Source organism: Stenella coeruleoalba (assembly GCF_951394435.1).
Source record: "Stenella coeruleoalba genome assembly, contig: scaffold_61, whole genome shotgun sequence".
Lineage (NCBI taxonomy): Eukaryota > Metazoa > Chordata > Mammalia > Artiodactyla > Delphinidae > Stenella > Stenella coeruleoalba.
The window spans coordinates 956,408-970,180 of NW_027646361.1; the positions used below are offsets into that span (position 1 = coordinate 956,408).

Genomic DNA, 13,773 nt, shown 5'->3' on the forward strand with positions numbered 1-13,773 from the left:
ACTCCTGGGTTCCTCTCATTAGGAGAGGTTTTCTTGAAGTTGTCTCCCACTCATGGGCCAGATAAAATGATTAGAAAACAAGCCAAAGCTGCAGCCCCTTGTCTATCCTGACTCTCAGGAGCCCACACCTGTTCCTTGGACCTGGCCGGTTCAGCAAGTTCCATTTTTCTGCAACTGTGAGCCCCTGAGGGTGATGATTGGCTGACCTGGGCAGCCTTACCGTGCCGGCCAGCCCTCCCCAGGTGTGCCTGGGTTGAGATCAATATAAATACCACTCCAGGCAGCAAGAGCCCCCTGCAGCCGTGCCTGACGCCATTTTCTCTGCCCTGTCAGCAGTCTCGGGGCTGGGCTGGGTGGAGGGAGTGAGAGGCCACGGCTTTTGTGGGTGGCCCAGTGTGAGTGGGGCTCTGCTGGACTTTCTGCAGCAGTTGCCAGGCTGCCACCTGCTAAAGAAGAGGATGTGTCACCCATACCTGCTGCTGGAATTTCTCCCTGGGCAGAGGTGAGGAAGGAAAAAGCAGTGGGGGCAGGGAAGACAGGACGGGTATCTCAGGCAGGGAAATGGAAATCTTCCAGAAGAGCACCCAGGGCCAGGACCATCCTGGCTGGCCTGCAGGCACCAAGTCGGCCGGCATGCTGTCACTCGTGTGGCTCTATGGCCCTTCCTCTAGGCTTTCAAGTCCTTGTATATATTCAGGTGTTTTACCTGGGACGGGTGGGATTAGTTCAGCAGCAACTGGCCTGGGGCTCAGCTCACGTTTACTCACAAGATGCCTCGGCACGGTGCCCCAGCTTTGCAATGAGGACGCTTGTTGCGTGGGGGCTGCTGGCTGAATGGGAGACGATTCCCCACCACTGACCAACTTCAGAATTGTTTACAACTGGAGCAAGTGCCCTGATACGGTTTTCCTCTGTGTAACTGGTGGGTTCTGTGTTTTTTTTCTCTTTTTCGTTTTTGGTTCAAGGTAGATTTTATTCCTCTTTTTTGTATTTACAGATATAAGCATGGAAATAATTTATTCATATAAATACATGTATGTGCAGGGAATAATTGTTTTTTTCTGTTTTATTTTTTAAATTTACTTCTTTTTAATTTGAATTTTATTTTATATTTTTAATACAGCAGGTTCTTATTGGTTATATTTTATACATATAAATGTATACATGCCAATCCCAGTCTCTCAACTCCTCCCACCACCACCCCCCCAACAGCTTTCCCCCCTTGTTGTCCATACGTTTGTTGTCTACATCTGTTGCTCTGTTTATGCCTTGCAAAATGGTTAATCTGTACAGTTTTTCTAGGTTCCACATATATGCATGAATATACAAGATTTGTTTTTCTCTTTCTGACTACTTCACTCTGTATGACAGTCTCTAGATCCATCGACGTCTCTACAAATGACCCAATTTCATTCCTTTTCATGGCTTAGTAATATTCCATTTTATATATGTACCACAGCTTATGCATTCGTCTGTCTGTGGGCATTTAGGTTGCTTCCATTACCTCGATATTGTAAATAGTGATGCAATGAACATTGCGGTGAATGACTCTTTTTGATTTATGGTTTTGTCTGGGTATATGTCCAGTACTGGGATTGCTGTATCCTATGGTAATTCTATTGTTAGTTTCTTAAGAAATTCCATATTGTTCTCCATAATGACTGTATCAATTTATATTCCCAACAATAGTGGAAGAGGGTTCCTTTTCTCCACACCCTTTCCAGCATTTTTTGTTTGTAGATTTTCAATGATGCCTATTCTACCAGGTGTGAGGTGATACCTCATTGTTGAATCCATTTCGTTGAGCAAGGGGTAGCTCTTGTCTATTACATATTTGGCTTATGAACGGTATCTGTGCTAATTTCAAACTCTGCTTTTTATGCAGCACCCCAACTCACCTTCCCCCTTAAGCAGGCATAAGTTGGTTTTCTAACTTGAGACCCTGTTCTGTTTTGTAATTCAGTTCATGTGTAGCCAAGTTCACATTCCGTGTATTCGTGATACCTTATGATGTTTCTTTTTCTGTGTGACTTATTTCACTTAGAATCATCGTGCCTCAATCCACTCATTATGCTGGTACGGGCCTGGTGACATAGATTTCATTGCTGAGTGGTATTCTGTTGTACAGAAGTACCGCAACTTCTTTATGCATTATTTGCTCTCTGGGATATTTAACTTGTGCCGTAGAAGAGATTCCTGTAAAAAGAGCCATCCCAAATTTTGGGGTTGCTGTGTCTTTTTGATATTAATTTCCTAAGCTATAGGACCATAAGTGGAAGTGCCCTAGGCTCTGTTGCTTTGTTTTTTAGATGTTTCAGGAAACACCATACACATCTCCCAAGTGTCCTGTTGGCAATTTACATCCTGCCCATCAGCATAACAAGGGCTCCCATTTCTCCCATTGCCTGTCCTGCCTTCTGGATTTTACACTTTATTCTGATGGCCCTTTTGACTGGGGGAAGTGAGACTTCATTGTAGTGCAGATTTCCTTTGCAAGCTTGCTTGGTGGCCAAAAAGGGCGTATGCGTTTTTTCCTGAATATATCAGGAAAAAACGCATTATGCCCTTTTGGCAAAGTGCATCATTGTGGACGTTCTGACTCTTTTCCTACGCTTTCAATGCAATTCACAGTCTACCTCCTGAAATCGGTATCCTGCAATTCTGCCCCGCTTTCAAGTCCTCTTGGAAGCCTTACTTCAGTCTATTTTTGGACGATAGCTGTCATTTATAACTCTGCAGGTTTGTGAATTACAGAGGCCCTGAGCTCCTTCTTCAACTCGCTTTCTTTGAGCTGCCGCAACACCGCAGGATGGCTTCAGCCCTAATCTGGTTCCGGCACGGCACGCTGAGCCTTTGGTTATTTCCTCTTCCTGGTGGGAAATGAGTGAGAGTTAAATTTGCCCGTCCAGACACCTCCAGCTAGTCTCTCATTGGTTCTCCCTATTCCTGTTCATCTTCCGCAGAAATTGCAAACTGGGCCAAACAGGAGGTTAAAGGCGCTGACTCTCCAAGTTGGGAGAGTGTTAGTAAAGGGTCTGGAATGTTGCACCCGAGTACCAGGGGAGGAAAACTGAGACATATTTGAACACGTCTCCCGTTCACACGGTTGATCATACTCGGGGTTCCACATGCATGTTTTAGCTGAAGGAAGAATACCTTAAACCTGGAGAGTTGAGACCCGTGGAATGGGTACCATGCAATATGACTTCAAAGGGTCTTCATTTGCTCACCGAACCTCTCCAATCCTATCACTGCTGCGTTTATGCCCCTGTACACACGCTTGATTCTCTTTTGGAGACATAGCAATCCATAGGTTTTAAGATACTTACTAGTCAGGTACATTCTTAGGCGTTTAATATGGGGTTTTGAGTCCATTTCGTTGAGCAAGGAGTAGCTCTTGTCTATTCCATATTTGGCTTAAGGAACTTTATCTGTGCTCATTTCAGTCTCTGGTTTTATGCAGCACCCCAACTCACCTTTCCACTTAAGCAAGCATAAGTTGGTTTTCTAAATTTGAGACCCTGTTCTGTTTTGTAATTCAGTTCCTATGTAGCCAAGTTTAAATTCCATGTATTAGTGATATTTTTTGATGTTTCTTTTTCTGTTAGACTTATTTCAGTTAGAATCACCATACCCGAATCCACTCATTATGCTGCTACGGGCCTGGTGACATAGATTTCATTGCTGAGTGATATTGCTTTGTACATGAGTACCACAACTTCTTTATCCATTTTTCACTTTCTGTGATATTGAACTTGTACGGTAAACGAGGTTCTTGTAAACAGAGGCGTCCCAAATTTGGGGTGGCTGTGTCTTTTTGATTTTAATTTCCCTAAGCTATAGGACCATAAGTGGAAGTGCACTAGGCTCTGTTGCTTTGTTTTTTAGATGTTTCAGGAAACACCATACACTTCTCCGGAGTGGCTGTTGGGAATTTACATCCCGCCCATCAGCATAACAAGGCTCCCAGTTCTCCATGGCCTGTCCTGCCTTTCTGGATTTTACACTTTTTTCAGATGGCCCTTTTGACCGGGGGGAAGTGAGACTTCATTGTAGTGCAGATTTCCTTTGCAAGCTTGCTTGGTTGGCCAAAAAGGGCGTATGCGTTTTTTCCTGAATATATTCAGGAAAAAACGCATACGCCCTTTTTGGCCAAGTGCATCACTGTGGACGTTCTGCCTCTTTTCCTATGCTTGAAATGCAATTCCTGTCTACCTCCTGAAATCGGTTTCCTGCAATTCTGCTCCGCTTTCAAGTCCTCTTGGCAGCCTTACTTCAGTCTATTTTTGGACGATAGCTGTCATTTATAACTCTGCAGGTTTGTGAATTACAGTGCCCCTGAGCTCCTTTCTTCAACTCGCTTTCTTGTGACCTGGCCGCAACACCGCAGGATGGCTTCAGGCCCTAATCTGGTTCCGGTACGGCACGCTGAGCCTTTGGTTATTTCCTCTTCCTGGTGGGAAATGAGAGTTAAATTTGCCCGTCCAGACACCTCCAGCTAGCCTCTCATTGGTTCTCGCTATTCCTGTTCATCTTCCGCAGAAATTGCAAACTGTGCCAAACAGGAGGTTAAAGGTGCTGACTCTCCAAGTTGGGAGAGTGTTAGTAAAGCGTCTGGAATGTTGCACCCGAGTACCAGGGGAGGAAAACTGAGACATATTTGAACACGTCTCCCGATCACATGGTTGATCATACTCTAGTTTCCACATGCATGTTTTAGCTGAAGGAAGAATACCTAAAACCTGGGTAGTTGAAACCCGTGTAATGGGTACCATGCAATATGACTTCAAAGGGTCTTCATTTGCTCACCGAACCTCTCCAATCCTATCACTGCTGCGTTTATGCCCCTGTACACATGCTTGATTCTCCTTCGGAGACATAGCAATCCATAGGTTTTAAGATACTTACTAGTCAGGTACATTCTTAGGCGTTTAATATGCGGTGTTGAGTCCATTTCGTTGAGCAAGGAGTAGCACTTGTCTATTCCATATTTGGCTTAAGGAACTTTATCTGTGCTCATTTCAATCTCTGGTTTTATGCAGCACCCCAACTCACCTTTCCCCTTAAGCAAGCATAAGTTGGTTTTCTAAATTTGAGACCCTGTTCTGTTCTGTAATTCAGTTCCTGTGTAGCCAAGTTTCCATTCCGTTTATTACTGATATCTTATGATGTTTCTTTTTCTGTGTGACTTATTTCAGTTAGAATCATCATACCTGAATCCACTCATTGTGCTGCTAAGGGCCTGATGACATAGACTTCATTGCTGAGTGATACTGCATTGTACGTAAGTACCACAAGTTCTTTATCCATTTTTCACTTTCTGCGATGTTGAACTTGTACTGTAAACGAGGTTCTTGTAAACAGAGCCGTTCCAAACTTTGGGGTGGCTGTGTCTTTTTGATTTTAATTTCCCTAAGCTATAGGACCATAAGTGGAAGTGCCCTAGGTTCTGTTGCTTTGTTTTTTAGATGTTTCAGGAAACACCATACACTTCTCCTGAGTGGTTGTTGGCAATTTACATCCCGCCCATCAGCATAACAAGGCTCCCAGTTCTCCATGGCCTGTCCTGCCTTTCTGGATTTTACACTTTTTTCAGATGGCCCTTTTGACCGGGGGGAAGTGAGACTTCATTGTAGTGCAGATTTCCTTTGCAAGCTTGCTTGGTTGGCCAAAAAGGGCGTATGCGTTTTTTCCTGAATATATTCAGGAAAAAACGCATACGCACTTTTTGGCCAAGTGCATCATTGTGGACGTTCTGCCTCTTTTCCTATGCTTTCAATGCAATTCCAGTCTACCTCCTGAAATCGGTTTCCTGCAATTCTGCCCCGCTTTCAAGTCCTCTTGGCAGCCTTACTTCAGTCTATTTTTGGATGATAGCTGTCATTTATAACTCTGCTGGTTTGTCAATTGCAGTGCCCCTGAGCTCCTTTCTTCAACTCGCTTTCTTTTGAGCTGGCCGCAACACCGCAGGATGGCTTCAGGCCCTAATCTGGTTTCGGCACGGCATGCTGAGCCTTTGGTTAATTCCTCTTCCTGGTGGGAAATGAGAGTTAAATTTGCCCGTCCAGACACCTCCAGCTAGCCTCTCATTGGTTCTCGCTATTCCTGTTCATCTTCCGCAGAAATTGCAAACTGGGCCAAACAGGAGGTTAAAGGGACTGACTCTCCAAGTCGGGAGAGTGTTAGTAAAGGGTCTGGAATGTTGCACCCGAGTACCAGGGGAGGAAACTGAGACATATTTGAACACGTCTCCCGTTCACATGGTTGATCATACTCTGGGTTCCACATGCATGTTTTAGCTGAAGGAAGAATACCTTAAACCTGGAGAGTTGAGACCCGTGGAATGGGTACCATGCAATATGACTTCAAAGGGTCTTCATATGCTCACCGAACCTCTCCAATCCTATCACTGCTGCATTTATGCCCCTGTACACATGCTTTATTCTCTTTTGGAGGCATAGCAATCCATAGGTTTTAAGATACTTACTAGTCAGGTACATTCTCAGGGATTTAATATGGGGTTTTGAGTCCATTCCGTTGAGCAAGGAGTAGCTCTTGTCTATTCCATATCTGGCTTAAGGAACTTTATCTGTGCTCATTTCAATCTCTGGTTTTATGCAGCACCCCAACTCACCTTTCCCCTTAAGCAAGCATAAGTTAGTTTTCTAAATTTGAGACCCTGTTCTGTTCTGTAATTCAGTTCCTGTGTAGCCAAGTTTCCATTCCGTGTATTACTGATATCTTATGATGTTTCTTTTTCTGTGTGACTTATTTCAGTTAGAATCATCGTACCTGAATCCACTCATTATGCTGCTACGGGCCTGATGACATAGATTTCATTGCTGAGTGATACTGCATTGTACGTAAGTACCACAAGTTCTTTATCCATTTTTCACTTTCTGCGATGTTGAACTTGTACTGTAAACAAGGTTCTTGTAAACAGAGCCATTCCAAACTTTGGGGTGGCTGTGTCTTTTTGATTTTAATTTCCCTAAGCTATAGGACCATAAGTGGCAGTGCCCTAGGTTCTGTTGCTTTGTTTTTTAGATGTTTCAGGAAACACCATACACTTCTCCTGAGTGTCTGTTGGCAATTTACATCCCGCCCATCAGCATAACAAGGCTCCCAGTTCTCCATGGCCTGTCCTGCCTTTCTGGATTTTACACTTTTTTCAGATGGCCCTTTTGACCGGGGGGAAGTGAGACTTCATTGTAGTGCAGATTTCCTTTGCAAGCTTGCTTGGTTGGCCAAAAAGGGCGTATGCGTTTTTTCCTGAATATATTCAGGAAAAAACGCATACGCCCTTTTTGGCCAAGTGCATCATTGTGGACGTTCTGCCTCTTTTCCTATGCTTTCAATGCAATTCCAGTCTACCTCCTGAAATCGGTTTCCTGCAATTCTGCCCCGCTTTCAAGTCCTCTTGGCAGCCTGACTTCAGTCTATTTTTGGACGATAGCTGTCATTTATAACTCTGCAGGTTTGTGAATTACAGTGCCCCTGAGCTCCTTTCTTCAACTCGCTTTCTTGTGACCTGGCCGCAACACCGCAGGATGGCTTCAGGCCCTAATCTGGTTCCGGCACGGCACGCTGAGCCTTTGGTTATTTCCTCTTCCTGGTGGGAAATGAGAGTTAAATTTGCCCGTCCAGACACCTCCAGCTAGTCTCTCATTGGTTCTCGCTATTCCTGTTCATCTTCCGCAGAAATTGCAAACTGTGCCAAACAGGAGGTTAAAGGCGCTGACTCTCCAAGTGGGGAGAGTGTTAGTAAAGCGTCTGGAATGTTGCACCCGAGTACCAGGGGAGGAAAACTGAGACATATTTGAACACGTCTCCCGTTCACATAGTTGATCATACTCTGGGTTCCACATGCATCTTTTAGTTGAAGGAAGAATACCTTAAACCTGTGTATTTGAAACCCGTGGAATGGGTACCATGCAATATGACTTCAAAGGGTCTTCATTTGCTCACCGAACCTCTCCAATCCTATCACTGCTGCGTTTATGCCCCTGTACACATGCTTGATTCTCTTTCGGAGACATAGCAATCCATAGGTTTTAAGATACTTACTAGTCAGGTACATTCTTAGGCGTTTAATATGGGGTGTTGAGTCCGTTTCGTTGAGCAAGGAGTAGCTCTTGTCTATTCCATATTTGGCTTAAGGAACTTTATCTGTGCTCATTTCAATCTCTGGTTTTATGCAGCACCCCAACTCACCTTTCCCCTTAAGCAAGCATAAGTTGGTTTTCTAAATTTGAGACCCTGTTCTGTTCTGTAATTCAGTTCCTGTGTAGCCAAGTTTCCATTCCGTGTATTCCTGATATCTTATGATGTTTCCTTTTCTGTGTGACTTATTTCAGTTAGAATCATCATACCTGAATCCACTCATTGTGCTGCTAAGGGCCTGATGACACAGATTTCATTGCTGAGTGATATTGCTTTGTAAGTAAATACCACAACTTCTTTATCCATTTTTCAATTTCTGCGATGTTGAACTTGTACTGTAAACGAGGTTCTTGTAAACAGAGCCGTTCGAAATTTTGGGGTGGCTGTGTCTTTTTGATTTTAAATTCCCTAAGCTATAGGACCATAAGTGGCAGTGCCCTAGGCTCTGTTGCTTTGTTTTTTAGATGTTTCAGGAAACACCATACACTTCTCCCAAGTGTTTGTTGGCAATTTACATCCCGCCCTTCAGCATAACAAGGCTCCCAGTTCTCCATGGCCTGTCCTGCCTTTCTGGATTTTACACTTTTTTCAGATGGCCCTTTTGACCGGGGGGAAGTGAGACTTCATTGTAGTGCAGATTTCCTTTGCAAGCTTGCTTGGTTGGCCAAAAAGGGCGTATGCGTTTTTTCCTGAATATATTCAGGAAAAAACGCATACGCCCTTTTTGGCCAAGTGCATCATTGTGGACGTTCTGCCTCTTTTCCTATGCTTTCAATGCAATTCCAGTCTACCTCCTGAAATCGGTTTCCTGCAATTCTGCCCCGCTTTCAAGTCCTCTTGGCAGCCTTACTTCAGTCTATTTTTGGACGATAGCTGTCATTTATAACTCTGCAGGTTTGTGAATTACAGTGCCCCTGAGCTCCTTTCTTCAACTCGCTTTCTTTTGAGCTGGCCGCAACACCGCAGGATGGCTTCAGGCCCTAATCTGGTCCGGCACGGCACACTGAGCCTTTGGTTATTTCCTCTTCCTGGTGGGAAATGAGAGTTAAATTTGCCCGTCCAGACACCTCCAGCTAGCCTCTTATTGGTTCTCGCTATTCCTGTTCATCTTCCGCAGAAATTGCAAACTGGGCCAAACAGGAGGTTAAAGGCGCTGACTCTCCAAGTGCGGAGAGTGTTAGTAAAGCGTCTGGAATGTTGCACCCGAGTACCAGGGGAGGAAAACTGAGACATATTTGAACACGTCTCCCGATCACATGGTTGATCATACTCTAGGTTCCACATGCATGTTTTAGCTGAAGGAAGAATACCTAAAACCTGGGTAGTTGAAACCCGTGTAATGGGTGCCATGCAATATGACTTCAAAGGGCCTTCATTTGCTCACCGAACCTCTCCAATCCCATCACTGCTGCGTTTATGCCCCTGTACACATGCTTGATTTCCTTCGGAGACATAGCAATCCATAGGTTTTAAGATACTTACTAGTCAGGTACATTCTTAGGCGTTTAATATGCGGTGTTGAGTCCATTTCGTTGAGCAAGGAGTAGCTCTTGTCTATTCCATATTTGGCTTAAGGAACTTTATCTGTGCTCATTTCAATCTCTGGTTTTATGCAGCACCCCAACTCACCTTTCCCCTTAAGCAAGCATAAGTTGGTTTTCTAAATTTGAGACCCTGTTCTGTTCTGTAATTCAGTTCCTGTGTAGCCAAGTTTCCATTCCGTGTATTACTGATATCTTATGATGTTTCTTTTTCTTTGTGACTTATTTCAGTTAGAATCATCATACCTGAATCCACTCATTGTGCTGCTAAGGGTCTGATGACACAGATTTCATTGCTGAGTGATATTGCTTTGTAAGTAAATACCACAACTTCTTTATCCATTTTTCAATTTCTGCGATGTTGAACTTGTACTGTAAACGAGGTTCTTGTAAACAGAGGCGTCCCAAACTTTGGGGTGGCTGTGTCTTTTTGATTTTAATTTCCCTATGCTATAGGACCATAAGTGGCAGTGCCCTAGGCTCTGTTGCTTTGTTTTTTAGATGTTTCAGGAAACACCATACACTTCTCCTGAGTGTCTGTTGGTAATTCACATCCCGCCCATCAGCATAACAAGGCTCCCAGTTCTCCATGGCCTGTCCTGCCTTTCTGGATTTTACACTTTTTTCAGATGGCCCTTTTGACCGGGGAGAAGTGAGACTTCATTGTAGTGCAGATTTCCTTTGCAAGGTTGCTTGGTTGGCCAAAAAGGGCGTATGCGTTTTTTCCTGAATATATTCAGGAAAAAACGCATACGCCCTTTTTGGCCAAGTGCATCATTGTGGACGTTCTGCCTCTTTTCCTATGCTTTCAATGCAATTCCAGTCTACCTCCTGAAATCGGTTTCCTGCAATTCTGCCCCGCTTTCAAGTCCTCTTGGCAGCCTTACTTCAGTCTATTTTTGGACGATAGCTGTCATTTATAACTCTGCATGTTTGTGAATTACAGTGCTCCTGAGCTCCTTTCTTTAACTCGCTTTCTTGTGACCTGGCCGCAACACCGCAGGATGGCTTCAGGCCCTAATCTGGTTCTGGCACGGCACGCTGAGCCTTTGGTTAATTCCTCTTCCTGGTGGGAAATGAGAGTTAAATTTGCCCATCCAGAAACCTCCAGCTAGTCTCTCATTGGTTCTCGCTATTCCTGTTCATCTTCCACAGAAATTGCAAACTGGGCCAAACAGGAGGTTAAAGGGACTGACTCTCCAAGTGGGGAGAGTGTTAGTAAAGCGTCTGGAATGCTGCACCCGAGTACCAGGGTACGAAAACTGAGACATATTTGAACACGTCTCCCGATCACATGGTTGATCATACTCTAGGTTCCACATGCATGTTTTAGCTGAAGGAAGAATACCTTAAACCTGGGTAGTTGAAACCCGTGGAATGGGTACCATGCAATATGACTTCAAAGGGTCTTCATTTGCTCACCGAACCTCTCCAATCCTATCACTGCTGCGTTTATGCCCCTGTACACATGCTTGATTCTCTTTTGGAGACATAGCAATCCATAGGTTTTAAGATACTTACTAGTCAGGTATATTCTTAGGCGTTTAATATGGGGTGTTGAGTCCATTTCGTTGAGCAAGGAGTAGCTCTTGTCTATTCCATATTTGGCTTAAGGAACTTTATCTGTGCTCATTTCAATCTCTGGTTTTATGCAGCACCCCAACTCACCTTTCCCCTTAAGCAAGCATAAGTTGGTTTTCTAAATTTGAAACCCTGTTCTGTTTTGGAATGCAGTTCCTGTGTAGCCAAGTTTACATTCCGTGTATTAGTGATATCTTATGATGTTTCTTTTTCTGTGTGACTTATTTCAGTTAGAATCATCGTACCTGAATCCACTCATTATGCTGCTACGGGCCTGATGACATAGATTTCATTGCTGAGTGATACTGCATTGTACGTAAGTACCACAAGTTCTTTATCCATTTTTCACTTTCTGTGATATTGAACTTGTACGGTAAACGAGGTTCTTGTAAACGGAGGCGCCCCAAAATTTGGGGAGGCTGTGTCTTTTTGATTTTAATTTCCCTAAGCTATAGGACCATAAGTGGAAGTGCCCTAGGTTCTGTTGCTTTGTTTTTTAGATGTTTCAGGAAACACCATACACTTCTCCCAAGTGGTTCTTGGCAATTTACATCCCGCCCATCAGCATAACAAGGCTCCCAGTTCTCCATGGCCTGTCCTGCCTTTCTGGATTTTACACTTTTTTCAGATGGCCCTTTTGACCGGGGGGAAGTGAGACTTCATTGTAGTGCAGATTTCCTTTGCAAGCCTGCTTGGTTGGCTAAAAAGGGCATATGCGTTTTTTCCTGAATATATTCAGGAAAAAACGCATACGCCCTTTTTGGCCAAGTGCATCATTGTGGACGTTCTGCCTCTTTTCCTATGCTTTCAATGCAATTCCAGTGTACCTCCTGAAATCGGTTTCCTGCAATTCTGCCCCGCTTTCAAGTCCTCTTGGCAGCCTTACTTCAGTCTGTTTTTGGACGATAGCTCTCATTTATAACTCTGCAGGTTTGTGAATTACAGTGCCCCTGAGCTCCTTTCTTCAACTCGCTTTCTTGTGACCTGGCCGCAACACCGCAGGATGGCTTCAGGCCCTAATCTGGTTCCGGCACGGCATGCTGAGCCTTTGGTTAATTCCTCTTCCTGGTGGGAAATGAGAGTTAAATTTGCCCGTCCAGACACCTCCAGCTAGCCTCTCATTGGTTCTCGCTATTCCTGTTCATCTTCCACAGAAATTGCAAACTGGGCCAAACACAGGTTAAAGGGACTGACTCTCCAAGTCGGGAGAGTGTTAGTAAAGCGTCTGGAATGTTGCACCCGAGTACCAGAGGAGGAAAACTGAGACATATTTGAATACGTCTCCCGTTCACATGGTTGATCATACTCTGAGTTCCACATGCATGTTTTAGCTGAAGGAAGAATACCTTAAAACTGGAGAGTTGAGACCCGTATAATGGGTACCATGCAATATGACTTCAAAGGGTCTTCATATGCTCACCGAACCTCTCCAATCCTATCACTGCTGCGTTTATGCCCCTGTACACATGCTTGATTCTCTTTCGGAGACATAGCAATCCATAGGTTTTAAGATACTTACTAGTCAGGTACATTCTTAGGCGTTTAATATGGGGTGTTGAATCCATTTCGTTGAGCAAGGAGTAGCTCTTGTCTATTCCATATTTGGCTTAAGGAACTTTATCTGTGCTCATTTCAATCTCTGGTTTTATGCAGGACCCCAACTCACTTTTCCCCTCAAGCAAGCATAAGTTGGTTTTCTAAATTTGAGACCCTGTTCTGTTCTGTAATTCAGTTCCTGTGTAGCCAAGTTTACATTCCGTGTATTACTGATATCTTATGATGTTTCTGTTTCTGTGTGACTTATTTCAGTTAGAATCATCATACCTGAATCCACTCATTGTGCTGCTAAGGGCCTGATGACACAGATTTTATTGCTGAGTGATATTGCTTTGTAAGTAAATACCACAACTTCTTTATCCATTTTTCACTTTCTGCGATGTTGAACTTGTACTGTAAACGAGGTTCTTGTAAACAGAGCTGATCCAAACTTTGGGGTGGCTGTGTCTTTTTGATTTTAATTTCCCTAAGCTATAGGACCATAAGTGGAAGTGCCGTAGGTTCTGTTGCTTTGTTTTTTAGATGTTTCAGGAAACACCATACACTTCTCCCGAGTGGTTGTTGGCAATTTACATCCCGCCCATCAGCATAACAAGGCTCCCAGTTCTCCATGGCCTGTCCTGCCTTTCTGGATTTTACACTTTTTTCAGATGGCCCTTTTGACCAGGGGGAAGTGAGACTTCTTTGTAGTGCAGATTTCCTTTGCAAGCTTGCTTGGTTGGCCAAAAAGTGCGTATGCGTTTTTTCCTGAATATATTCAGGAAAAAACGCATACGCCCTTTTTGGCCAAGTGCATCATTGTGGACGTTCTGCCTCTTTTCCTATGCTTTCAATGCAATTCCAGTCTACCTCCTGAAATCGGTTTCCTGCAATTCTGCTCCGCTTTCAAGTCCTCTTGGCAGCCTTACTTCAGTGTATTTTTGGACGATAG

The 13,773-nt window shown here is 44.0% G+C and overlaps 1 long non-coding RNA gene across 10 annotated transcripts in view; it reads left to right on the forward strand.

The window, feature by feature from the left end:
* Positions 1-13,773, forward strand: part of LOC307181154 — a 2,002,597-nt gene that overhangs the window by 932,905 nt on the left and 1,055,919 nt on the right. For 3 of the 10 annotated variants that reach the window (XR_013826040.1, XR_013826041.1, XR_013826042.1), the window contains exon 2: positions 771-922. The exons of the other annotated variants lie outside the window; for them this stretch is intronic. This is a non-coding gene — a long non-coding RNA (uncharacterized lncRNA). The remainder of the gene's footprint in view (positions 1-770; positions 923-13,773) is intronic. 10 annotated transcript variants of the gene reach the window in all.